Below are 12691 nucleotides of genomic sequence, written 5' to 3' on the forward strand. Positions count from 1 at the left end.
TCAAACATCATGAATCAAAACAATAATCGTGCTAACATTTCACTTGAATCCAAGAAAGCATATAAGTGAAGATTTGATGTTCTCAAAAAAATTTTTTGCCATGATTATTTCAAAAACAAGCAAAATAAAGCAACAAGCAATGAAAATAAGAACCAACATGAAAAACTAACAAAAACTAAAAACTGAAAACCAAACTAAACAATACATGACACCCCCCAGACTTAAACTTTTCATCGTCCCGATGAAATCAATATGGTGGAGGAGGTGGAGGTGGACGAGGAAAAGGGGGTCTACGACGTGGTTGGCCAATAGGAAAACTAGGAAAACCTGGAATCTCACCCAAAGATCTATGATACTCATATAAAGCATCTACTTGTTGGCTAGTAAGTGTCATGCTCTGCATAAAATCTCTCATCCTAGCCTGATCAGTATCATAATCCTGCACAAACTCAGCCACTTGACCTTGAAAATTTCTCGTAAACTAAAGATGATTTTGTACCTCCCTAAACTGATCATCAGATAAAGAGAATCGACCCTCCAACATTTTTCGTTGGGCATCTTGCTTCTCATGAAGTGACTCTAGAGACGCACGAAAATCTGAAAAATCAAACCTAGAAGATCCCGTGCCATATGCAAAAGAATGCCTAGCAGGCTCCATAAAACTAGAAGGCTGCGGGTGTCCAAATGACGGGGGCTCATGATGTGGCTCAGTGTCTCCAGGTATAGAAGGGTTATCCTCAAAATCCAACTCAGAAATTACCCAATTAGCCGGGTTACGGATAGTAGTTCGTTCAGGAAATGGAAGGGGTAAAGGAGAACCACTCCTCCTAGGAAACGCGAAACCATTCTCATCCCGAACGATCATTTTCATAGCAAGACATGAATCAATGTCAATCATGTCATTACCATGAATTATTTCCAACCCATCAACATCAAGATTTAAATTATAAGCTATTCGGGTAATCAAAGCACCAAAAACAATTGATCCCAATGATGCCCTAGCAGATCTTAATAAGGTTTGAACAAAATGAAAACCAGAATCAAATTCAACCTTATAAAGCATAGCCCATAAAGCATAAAGCTCTATCTTTTTAACCACCCCATCACTCTCTCCCCTTCCAAAAATAGTTTTACTCATGACTCTATGTAGATACCTAAAGATGGGGTTTTGCATATTGGAGGCCTTAGCTCTTGAAGGCTCATAAGGTTGACCTAACCCAGTTATTGCATGCCAAGAATGATTCCAATTAAACCTTGGATCAAACCTACGAGGGCTACCGGTGGTTATTCCAAAACAAGAATTAAAGTCACTAAATGTCCATAGAAATTCTTGATTCATTAGTCTAAATGAGACTTTTCCAAAATAATCATCTTCATTAGTAAAATGGACATCCAATGAACTTAAAAATTCCAAAACAAGACGAGGATATGTAGGCAAATGTGTGTACATAATATCACCCCAATCTAAAAAACCAATCATCAAATCTACATCTTCCCTAATTCCAAGCATATCAAGAACAGTTGGGTCCATATATCTAGTACACACTATCTTTCTATTGACAAGAATTGCAAATCTAGTTACTTGATCATCATTTCTAAACACGATATTGAATTCATTGTCATTACCTTCGTTGCATGAAGTCCTTTTGCCTTTGCCCTTCACTGGTTGTTTTCCCTTGCCCTTTGATGGCTCCTCCTCTTTGTCCCCACTGGATCCACCACCTCTTTTGCGAAGTTTCTTCAAAATGTTGGACATCTTGATGAGTTTAGATAGGGGAAAAGTTATCTAGGGTTGGAAGAATGAAACTCAAAGAACAAAACTTCAAAAAGCAAGGATCTTAGGTTAGGAGGATGAAAAGTGAAGAGGAGAATCCGGATCTAAGAGATCTTCAGAGGTTAGAGAGGAGTTTTTAAGAGATTGGGAGAGAGAAAGATGTTTTGGAGAGTTGGGGGTGTGCGGAACATGGCCAAGATCTGCCCGTGTGAGGTAGAAGAAAGACTTTAATAGTTCTCCTACACGGGCCGTGTAGATCTACACGGCCTCCCCCTCTTCCTTCTCTGGATTCCTCGCACGGCCGTGTCTGGGACACAGCCTCTCCATCTTTCCTCTCGGGATTCTTTACACGGCCGTGTTTGAGACACGGCCTAGATCCTTTTCTCCTCGGAAGATGCTACATGGCCGTGTCTGGATGACACGGCCTAAGCACTTCCCTTCTCTGCAACTTTTGCCTAGCCGTGTATAGCACACGGCCGAGCTCCGTTTTGCACCTAACCTGAAAACAAAATCAAAAGAATGCATCAAACTAAAAGAAATTTAGATACAAATCAAAACTAACTAAAAGAACCCTTGGGTTGCCTCCCAAGAAGCGCTTGTTTAAGGTCTTTAGCTCGACCAAACTTTATCATTCGCTTCTTTTCCTCGCCCTTGGAGGACAGATATACTTTTCGTTTTTGTTGGGAGATCTTCTCCCAACATCTTCCACCACATTGTCTCCTTCGTTTGGTGGCCTTCCATGAGGATGGAAATTCCATTCCTCAAGTTTATAAATGCTTGTCCCGCTACAAGCATTTGAAAGAGACGAGACATGGTTAGAGATATTAGATAAATCATATTCCAACTTTTCCTTACCAATTACCAAAGAGAGCTTATGATTTTTGACATCAATTATAGCTCCAGCTGTAGCAAGGAAAGGTCTTCCTAATATGATAGGAATCCTAGGGTCCTCTTCCATGTCCAACACGACAAAATCTGTGGGAATAACATTCCCATCCACCTCTACTGGCACATCTTCTATAATACCCAAAGGGTACCTGCAGGAATGATCGGCAAGTTGAAGTGCCATAGTAGTAAGTTTAATATTTTTGAGACCTAATTTATTACAAATTGAATAGGGAATAAGGCTAACACTCGCCCCCAAATCACAGAAAGCTTTTTCAAAAAATTCTTTTCCTATGTTGCAAGGAATATAAAAGCTCCCTGGGTCCTTCAGTTTTGGAGAAGTGTTCTTCTCAAAAATAGCACTACATTCCTCACTAAGCGCAATGGTCTCGACCTCTCCTCTTCTTCTCTTGTTTGACATGAGATCCTTCAGGAATTTAGCAAATCTAGGCATTTGTAGAATAGCATCGATAAGAGGTACCTCTACACAAATTTCCTTAACTTTTTCTAGAAACTTGCCAAATTCTTCATCTTTCTTGAGCATTGTAAGTCTTTGAGGAAAAGGGGCAGCTTTGCTCTGATGGTTCAGTGGAAGAGCTTCTTCAACCTCAATGGTACTCTCCTCATTAGCTTGAATATGATTTGGTATAGGAGGAGAGAGCTCTTCTTCTTTTTGTATCCCTTTTGAAGCAGTCGCTTGGGAGTCTCCCAAGGTCCGTCCGCTCCTAAGCTCAATTCTATTGCAATGCTCCATAGGATTCACATCAGGTTTTCCTGGAAGTTGTTCTGGTACTCTGGATGAAGAGGAAGCTAGTTGGGCAATTTGACTATCCTGGATCTTTTGATGCTTTTCAGAATTATCCATTCTCTGAATGAGCTTTGCTAAATCTTGCTTCATTTCATTCTGACTTGAGATAATTTCTTCAAGCATCTTTTCAACATTTGACTTTGGTAAGCCTTGAGAAGATAGATGTTGAAAATTTTGTTGCCCAGCTTGGAAATTTGGTCTTGCCCCCATAGATGGTCCTTGATCTTGATTATTTCTGTAAGAAAAATTTGGATGACTCTTCCATCCAGGGTTATAAGTATTTGAGTATGGGTTGTTCTGCCTTTGATTGTAACTCATGATTGCATCACATTGTTCAAGTTGATTGATTTGTGCAGTGATAGCTCCTAATGGACATGAGTCATTTGAATGCTCTGAACTCCCACATACTTCACAAGATGTACTAATAGCATTGACCATATTAGCACTAGCCCCCATATTCTCAAATTTCTTTGTAAGAGCGTCCAATTTTGCAGACAAAAGAGTGACTGCATCTACATCAAACTTCCCTGATGCTTTAATTGTTGGGTTTACAGAAGAATAGCCACCACTTCTTTCATTTGCCCATTGGTGATGATTTTGTGCTACACTTTCAATGATTTCTTCGGCTGCATCTAAGCTTTTGTTCATAAGTGCCCCTCCAGCAGCTGAATCAAGGGACACTTTGGTATGATAATTGATACCATTATAAAAAGTGTGCAACACTAACCATCTTTCCAGCCCATGATGTGGGCATTGTCTGAGCATACTATTATATCTATCCCATGCTTCAAAAAGAGATTCTGAGTCAGTTTGCTTGAAGCTTGCAATTAAATTCCTCATATGAGCTGTTTTGCTTGGTGGATAGAACTTATCAAGAAACTGTTGCTCACACTGCTCCCAAGTGGTGATGCTATTAGGGGCCAAAGAATTCAGCCATTGCTTTGCCCTATCTCTTAGAGAAAACCCAAATAACAATAATCTAACTGCATCTGAAGGAACTCCATTCACTTTCATGGTACCACATATTTCATAAAAGACCTCTAAGTGTTGATTGGGGTCTTCATGAGGTCCTCCACCAAATTGGTTCTGCTGCACCATAGATATGATTGCGGGTTTGATCTCAAAGTTATTAGCTTCCACTGAAGGTCTTGAAATACTAGATCGAAAACCTCTTGCATAGGGTGCTGCATAATCCTTGAGTGGTCTATTTGCCATGTTCAAATGTTCCTGTTCTTCAATTTGCCTTTGCAGAATTCTTCTTTTATGGAAAGTTCTATCAATCTCAGGGTCAAAAGGAAAGAATTCCCCTGCAAAGTTAGATCTTCGCATACACAAGAACAAGATAGCAAATGGCAATTCGACAGAAAAAGAAAAAAAATAGAAGAATCAAAAATGCAGAATTGAATTTGTACAAAAAGAATTAACAAGAAGTGAAAGTTATACGAGAAAGTAGAAACAGAAATCTAATGATTAGTTACAACTATGCAATATGAAAGGAAAACAAATGTTATGTTTAGTCTAACTCAATTGATAATTCCTAATGTTATAGCGCAGTCCCCGGCAACGGCGCCAAAAACTTGTCACGCTCCGCAAGTGTACGGAAATGTCGCAAGTAATATAAAAGATTATCGTATCCACAGGGACTGGAATAAGCACTAGAAATGTCTCAATGCGAATTAGCTAAACAACTATCCAATTGTTTCGAATGCAAAGTGAAGGTAAACAAATCTAATATTAAAGATCAACAAACAAGAGTTTATTGTTTTGGGTTATGATAAAGGGAGATTCTAGGAGTTTTGGTTTCTTTATAGGATTTCTCGAATGTAAATGGTTCACCAATTCTTATCCCTCAATTGCCAAACATGTAGAAAGTTGCTGGTCCTCTCTTGCAATAGACAGCCGGCTAAGGACTGAGAAATGTATCTAAATAGGATTAATTAGACATGAACCTATGTTGTCCTTACACAGAAGTGCACCTATTACTATGCCTTCCTCGGATATCAACATAAAAGCCCACGACTTATTAATCTATCAAGATACAAGAAACTAATCACAAAATCCATTCTACTCTCTTGAATATTCCTATTTCCTCTTCAAGATTGTCTCTCAAACGTCCTTACACGGGCTTGCACCTGTCACGTGGATCCCTCGGATGATCGAGTGAGAGTTTATCTTTACAAAGTCCATAAGAAATCCAAACAATTAATCAAGAATGAGAATTAAGCATGAATCACCATTAATCATTCAAGATCTAATTGATACAAGCAAGATAATGTCATTGAAACAAGAAAATGACAAATTCATAAGAGATTACATCAATCCATCATACAAATACTCCCTTCATCCTAGAATAGAAGATCTACTCCATGAATCAAGGAAGAAAACCCGAAGAAATAGAGAATACAAGCATTTCTTAAATCCCCAATCCAAGAAACCAAGAAAAGGGTGAAAGAGAAAACTTATCTACGAAGAAGCTTCGTCTTCGGATCCAATCCTCGCTCCGGAGTCGAAATCGTCAAGAACTCCCCTTGAAACGCCCAGAAATCCTCCCAAGATTGGGAGGAAACCACCAAATCTTGCCTTCTCCCAAAGGGGGAGAGATCCCCTTTCAATTCAAGAAGGAAGGCTTAAATAGAGGAGGGAATCGGGCGCCACACGGCCCCTCGACACAGCCGTGTGAGATCCACACGGCCATGTCCAATTCCTTTTCTGCCAATGCTGCACGGCCGCGTGGTGCACACGGCCAAGGCCCTCCTGTTCTCTGGAAATGCTACACGGCCGTGTGGTGCACACGGCCGCCACCTGCTTGGTCTCTGGAAAATCCACACGGCCGTGTGGTGCACATGGCCACCATCTGCTTGGCCTCTGGAAACCCCACACGGCCATGTAGACCTACACGGCCATGTAAGGCTTCTGCTCTGATTTCTTCAAATCAAGACACGGCCGTGTGGGATTCACACGGCCATGTCCTCTTCCCTTCCTGTTAGGACCACACGGCCATGTGTGGTACACGGCCCGATGCTCTTTCTCCCTTCAATTACTTCCAAGCTTGCTCAAGGACACTTAATCTTCGCCAATTTCGACTCCTGTGTACAGAAAATGCACAAAAAGCAGATCTCCGAACCAAAAGAGTAAATATGCTAAAAGGAAAGCTGGAAGTATAAAAATGCATAGATCAAGCATGCTCAAAATATGTAAATGTGCGTAAAAACATGCATAAAAGAGTATATAATCTACGCACATCAATGATGTTATGTTATGACAGGATACGTTTGATGATCATGATATGTTATTCCATGATACTTTATGTTATGTTATGATATGCCATGATATGCTCTTAACATGATACACTTGTCTTTATGTCTTATGACTTGTGATTTTAATATGCTTGACGGTTTTTGTGAGTAAGAAAGGAACTTACTGAGCCATGAGTGCTCATAGCTTACTTTCTTGTACCACAGATAAAGGCAAGGAATGGATGTACTAAGAGAGCAGCAGGAGGGCTTGAAGGATGTGTGCGGTAGTGGACTGACTAAAAGAAATGACCTGCTTTCATTTAATAAGAAATTTGCCATGTTGATGTTTTTACTTTATGACTCCATGACTTTAAGTATGTGTTTGGTATTAAGACCCAAAATTTATGATAAGTATACTATGTGGACCTTTTATGTCTATTGTGATTTTTAAGTAAGAAAAAGGTTTTTAAATTCTCTAAGTAAGACTTCCGCTGTGTTAAGTATGCAAGTGTCGTCAAGTAACCCCTGTCGCCTTAGCAGGAGGGGCGGGGCGTTACAGCTTGGTATCAGAGCCAGGTTAGACATTCCACTACGCACATGTCAAGCCTCTATCCTACCGCTCCAAGTAAGATTTTATATGCTTAATGTAAATTTATTTTTGATGCTTTAATATTTTGTATGTTTACTTATTCTTGATTTAGTTAATTTTAATTTTGATGCTTTAATATTATGCATGTTTACTTCCTCTTGATTTAGTTAATTTATTTTGATTGCTTTAATATTTTGCATGTTTACTTATTCTTGATTTAGTTAATTTTAATTTTGATGCTTTAATATTATGCATGTTTACTTACTCTTGATTTAGTTAATTTATTTTTGATGCTTTAATATTCTGCATGTTTAATTATACTTTGAAATTAGGATAGGTATGCATGATGGTAGGATAGGGATAGTAATAACCTTATGACGGTGAATAGGGATAACGATAATTTATTGTTGTTTAATGAAGATAAGCATGGCTAGGAGACATACTACCCGAGCAGAGGAGACGGTAACTCCACCAGATCTGACTTAGGTAGTCACCGACCTTCAACGCCAGATCACGGAACAACAACAGATGATCACGACTTTGATGGGTCAACAAGGAACCCCTACTACCCCACCAGTAGTTCAGAATGCAGTGCCCATTGTGCCCCTAGTTGCACCAGTACCACCGGTAGCCCCTTCCCCAGTGGTTCGACAGGAGACCTATTTGATTCAGTGGTTGAGACATAAATCGGAGAACTTCTCGGGTACTTGTGAGCCGTGGGATGCCCAGGCCTGGTTTAAGACAGTAGAAAGCACAGTGGAACTTTTGGACTGGCCTGAATCAGAGAAGATCAAATGTGTATCCTTTTGCTTCTCCGGAGATGCGAGGATGTGGTAGGAAAGAGTTAAAGCGAAGAGGCAAATTAATCTGATGAATTGGACGGACTTCGAGACAGAGTTCTTCGAAGAATTCTTTCATACGCAAGTGACGAACCGGCATTACGACGAGTTTACCGAGTTCCGGCAAGGTGATTTATCAGTGAACGAAGCAGTAAAGCGCTTCAACCGACTAGCACGCCTTTGTCCTGAATTAGTGCGTACCGAGAGAGAAAGGGTCAGACTGATGCTGAAGATGCTTCGACCTGAGATAGCATTGAACGTGGCCGGCGGAGTTAATAGGCCGCAGACTACAGAGGAATTAGTCAGCAGTGCACTGATTATGGAGCATTATCAGAAAGCGATGAAGGAGAATAAAGGTCAGACACGAGCCGAGGGACAGAAACCCCAGAATACCAAAACAGGCTGGAAAGGGACTTCTACCGGAAAAAGAAAGCAGTGGGACAATGCAAAAAGTGGGTCAGTAAATAAGCAACCGAAATACCCCCAGTGTTCTATTTGTGGGAAGCTGCATTCTGGATTGTGTCACAAAGGTACAAGAAACTGCTACAATTGTGGACAGGAAGGACATTTGGCCAGAGACTGCCCTACTCAGATGCAGGCACCATTCCAGCAGAACAACCAGAACAGGAGTGCCCCTTCACAACTACACCAGATGCAAACTGCTATAGAAGGGACTTCAATCGGCCAGGGGAGATTGGAAGCCCCGCCAGCAATGACGAATGCCAGGGTTTTTGCGATCACTAGTGAAGATACGGCAAACGCCTCTACCGTCGTTACAGGTCAACTGCCTATTTTTAATCAGCATGCTTTAGTATTATTTGATACTGGGGCGACACACTCGTTCGTCTCAACCCCATTTACAAAGAAATTGGACATACCACCTCAAACCCTAAATGGTACATTCTTAACAACCCTACCATCCGGAGAAGTTATGTCGTCGAAGCAAATGCTGCGGGTCGTACCTATCCGAATCGCAGACAGAGAACTCTACTGCAATCTGATAGTACTTGATATGCGGGATTTTGACATTATACTGGGCATGGACTTCTTGAGCAAGTACGGTGCCTCAATCGAGTGCCGTAATAAGAAGGTAGTATTCCGACCCGAAGCTGAACCGATGTTTGAATATATTGGGGAATCTGGGAAAGAAACTGAAAGATTCTTATCAGCGGTAAAGGCACGAAGTATGGTAGACGAAGGTTGTAAGGGATTTCTAGCGCAAGTGGTTGACACTAGACAAACTGGAAGTCAGAAACTAGAAGATGTCAGAGTGGTGTGCAACTATCCGGAAGTGTTTCCTGATGAACTACCGGGATTAGCACCCGACAGAGAAATAGAATTTACGATTGAGTTAGTCCCGGGTACTAAACCAATTTCCAAAGCACCTTACCGAATGGCACCGACGGAGTTGAAAGAACTTCAAGAACAGCTACGAGAATTACTCGACAAAGGATTTATTCGTCCTAGTCACTCTCCATGGGGAGCTCCGGTACTATTTGTGAAAAAGAAGGATGGGTCTATGCGAATGTGTATAGATTACCGAGCATTGAACAACGCGACAATCAAGAACAGATACCCCCTTCCGCGGATCGACGATCTGTTTGACCAATTGAAGGGAGCAACTGTTTTCTCAAAGATTGATTTAAGGATCGGCTATCATCAAGTGAAAGTGAAACAAGAGGATATACCGAAGACAGCCTTTCGAACAAGGTATGGGCATTATGAGTTTGTAGTTATGCCCTTTGGAGTGACAAATGCTCCGGCTGTTTTCATGGATTTGATGAACCGGGTCTTTTCAGCGTATCTCGATAAATTTGTGATTGTCTTCATTGACAATATTCTCATCTATTCGAGAACCCAAGAAGAGCATGTCGAACACCTGAATACGGTATTATAGATCCTTCGAGAAAAGCGACTATATGCAAAATTCTCTAAATGTGAGTTCTAGATTGATTGAATATCATTCTTGGGTCATATTATCTCCAAGGATGGAGTAATGGTGAATCCGAATAAGATTGAAGCAGTAAGCAACTGGAATAGGCCAAAGAACGCTAGTGAAGTCAGAAGTTTTCTTGGACTGGCAGGCTACTACAGGAAGTTTGTAGAGGACTTCTCCAAGATAGCAGCCCCGATGACCGTTCTCACCAAGAAAAAATAAAAAGTATGAATGGACGGACGACTGCGAGAAAAGTTTTACGGAACTGAAACGGAGGCTGACCAGTGCTCCGATTCTTACTCTTCCGGAAAGCAACAAGGACTTTGATATGTATAGCGATGCTTCCTTCTTAGGACTTGGAGCTGTACTCATGCAAGATGGCAAAGTCATTGCCTATGCCTCTAGACAACTCAAAGAACATGAAAGGAACTACCCCGTTCATGATTTAGAGCTAGCAGCGGTGGTCTTCGCTCTAAAGACGTGGAGGCATTACCTATATGGGGCTCAGTGCAGGATTTATACAGACCACCAGAGTCTGAAATATTTCTTCACGCATAAAGACCTAAATATGAGACAACGCAGATGGCTCGAGCTAGTCAAGGACTATGATTGCGAAATCTTTTATCACCCTGGTAAAGCAAACAAGGTAGCCGATGCACTCAGCAGGAAGTCCGGCACTACCTGACAAAGCTATTTTAAGTAGGACGAACATTCTATGAGGTATGGGGTACTGTAACACCCACAAAATTATAAGATAAGTATATGGGTGTTATTTGCTTTAGAACATAAAAGAAGAAGAATCAAAGAAAAAGAAATAAGAGAAATAAAAAGAAGAGGTGAAGGTTTGAACCTTGAACCTCCCACCAAGGATAGAAATAAAATTATGCATGTTAACCACTAGGATAATGAATAATATGTGAAAGGGAAATGATAGAAATTGTAGTTAAAAGTAAAGATATAATTTAGTAAGGGAACAAGAGAAAAACCAATGAGCTTTCTTCCTCTTGTTTACCTCTTGGTTAAGAAAAGAGTAGAAAAAGACAAGTTGTCTTCCTCCCTATTCCTCTCTATTTTCGTGGAGTATAAAGAGGATAGTGAAGAGAAGAGTTAAGGGGAAAGGAATGAGGACATCTTTTCATTAAAAAAAAATATACATGTATGCATTAAGGAGGAAGGGAAGCAAAGTTCATCTTTGTAACTTCCACTCACTTAGCATAAAAAGGAAAGGAACTAAAGGATTTCATTTTATTTTTTTTTCCCCTTCTCCCTCACCCTTTGCCGAGACTAGCATCCTCCTCCCTCATCTCCACAAGCCAAGTTTAGGTTTCTCCCTAAGAGAAAACTAAACTACAAGAAGGAGCCTTCAAGGGGTACCTTTCCATGCAAGAGAAATCGAAAGGAGTGCTAGAAGAAGAAGCTCCCTACTTCCTCTTCACCAAGGGTACCATTTCTTAAGGATTAACAAGTGAACATTAGGTAAGCTTCCCCTCACCTGTGGTACAATAGTTTGTATGGTTTTTCCATGGAGATAGATCGCTTAAAAACTTAGGTTTTTGTTTAAGAAAAATTCGGTCAAAAAGAAAACAAGAAGAAGAGTTTAAGAAAGTGGTAATTAGATATGCTTTCTATTTTTTCTTGTGACATGTATTTTATGTAAGAACTTAATCTATGGTTTCCATGCTAGAATAATTAATGAAAAATTAGTTTCATGATTTACATGTTTCGGCCAAGCATGAACAAGAAGACTAGGTAAGTTCAAGACTCAAACTAAGCATGCTTTCTTATTCTTTTTGTTATGTACCCTATGATAATGAGGTTGTTAACTTTTCTCTTACTTGTATGTTGTTTGAAACTCCATTTACATGCTCATGAATATTCGGCCAAGTAAGGAGTAAAGGCCTAGGAGAGTTTTAAACCTAAGACCAAGCATGCTAAGATTTTTCCTAAGACAAGACATGAAGCTAAATGTTATGCCATGATTGTATGTTAGTTATGAATTTTATTTCATGTTTATGAGGGTTTGGCTATGATGAGAGTTGAAGTCTAGGAAAGTTGAAACCAAGGCTAAGAGGCTCATGACCTTCTTGATAATATAATATGAAACTAGTTGATGTTTTATGGTTGCTTGTTATATAGAATTTTGAATACATGTAACTTTCGGCCACATTAGGTTTAAAGCTAGTATGTGTAGTTTTTTTTTAACTAACTTTACTCATGTTGTTCCTTGTTATGAAGCCATGAAAATTATGTAGGGTTTCCATGCTCTTGTGCCACTAGAAACGTTGTTTCATGCTTGTTAAGTTTCGGCCACTACAAGTTTAAAGGGTCTAGAGAAATTTGAATCCAACTTATACATGCTTATGATGTCCTTGAGATATATGCTATGAAATGTAGTTGTGGTTCCCATGCTCTCATGTCACTAAAAATCTAGTTCCATGATTTACATGTTTCGGCCCCTACAAGTTTAAAGGCTTAGAGAAATTAGAACCCAACTTATATGTGCTTATGATGTTCTTGTGATGTATGCTATGGAATGTAGTTGTGGTTTCATACTCTTATGCCACTAAAAACCTAATTCCATGATTGTTAGGTTCGGCCACCTTGAATTAAGGGGTCTAGGAAGT

The 12691-nt window shown here is 40.1% G+C and overlaps 1 non-coding gene across 1 annotated transcript; it reads left to right on the forward strand.

Annotated features, from left to right (window-relative positions):
• Window positions 1-4203: 4203 nt before the first annotated feature.
• On the forward strand, window positions 4204-4309 carry LOC121974046. The gene has a single exon (XR_006109922.1). It is a non-coding gene; the product is annotated as a small nucleolar RNA R71 (small nucleolar RNA).
• The last annotated feature ends 8382 nt before the right edge of the window (window positions 4310-12691 follow it).

This window comes from Zingiber officinale, chromosome 4A (genome assembly GCF_018446385.1).
Source record: "Zingiber officinale cultivar Zhangliang chromosome 4A, Zo_v1.1, whole genome shotgun sequence".
Lineage (NCBI taxonomy): Eukaryota > Viridiplantae > Streptophyta > Magnoliopsida > Zingiberales > Zingiberaceae > Zingiber > Zingiber officinale.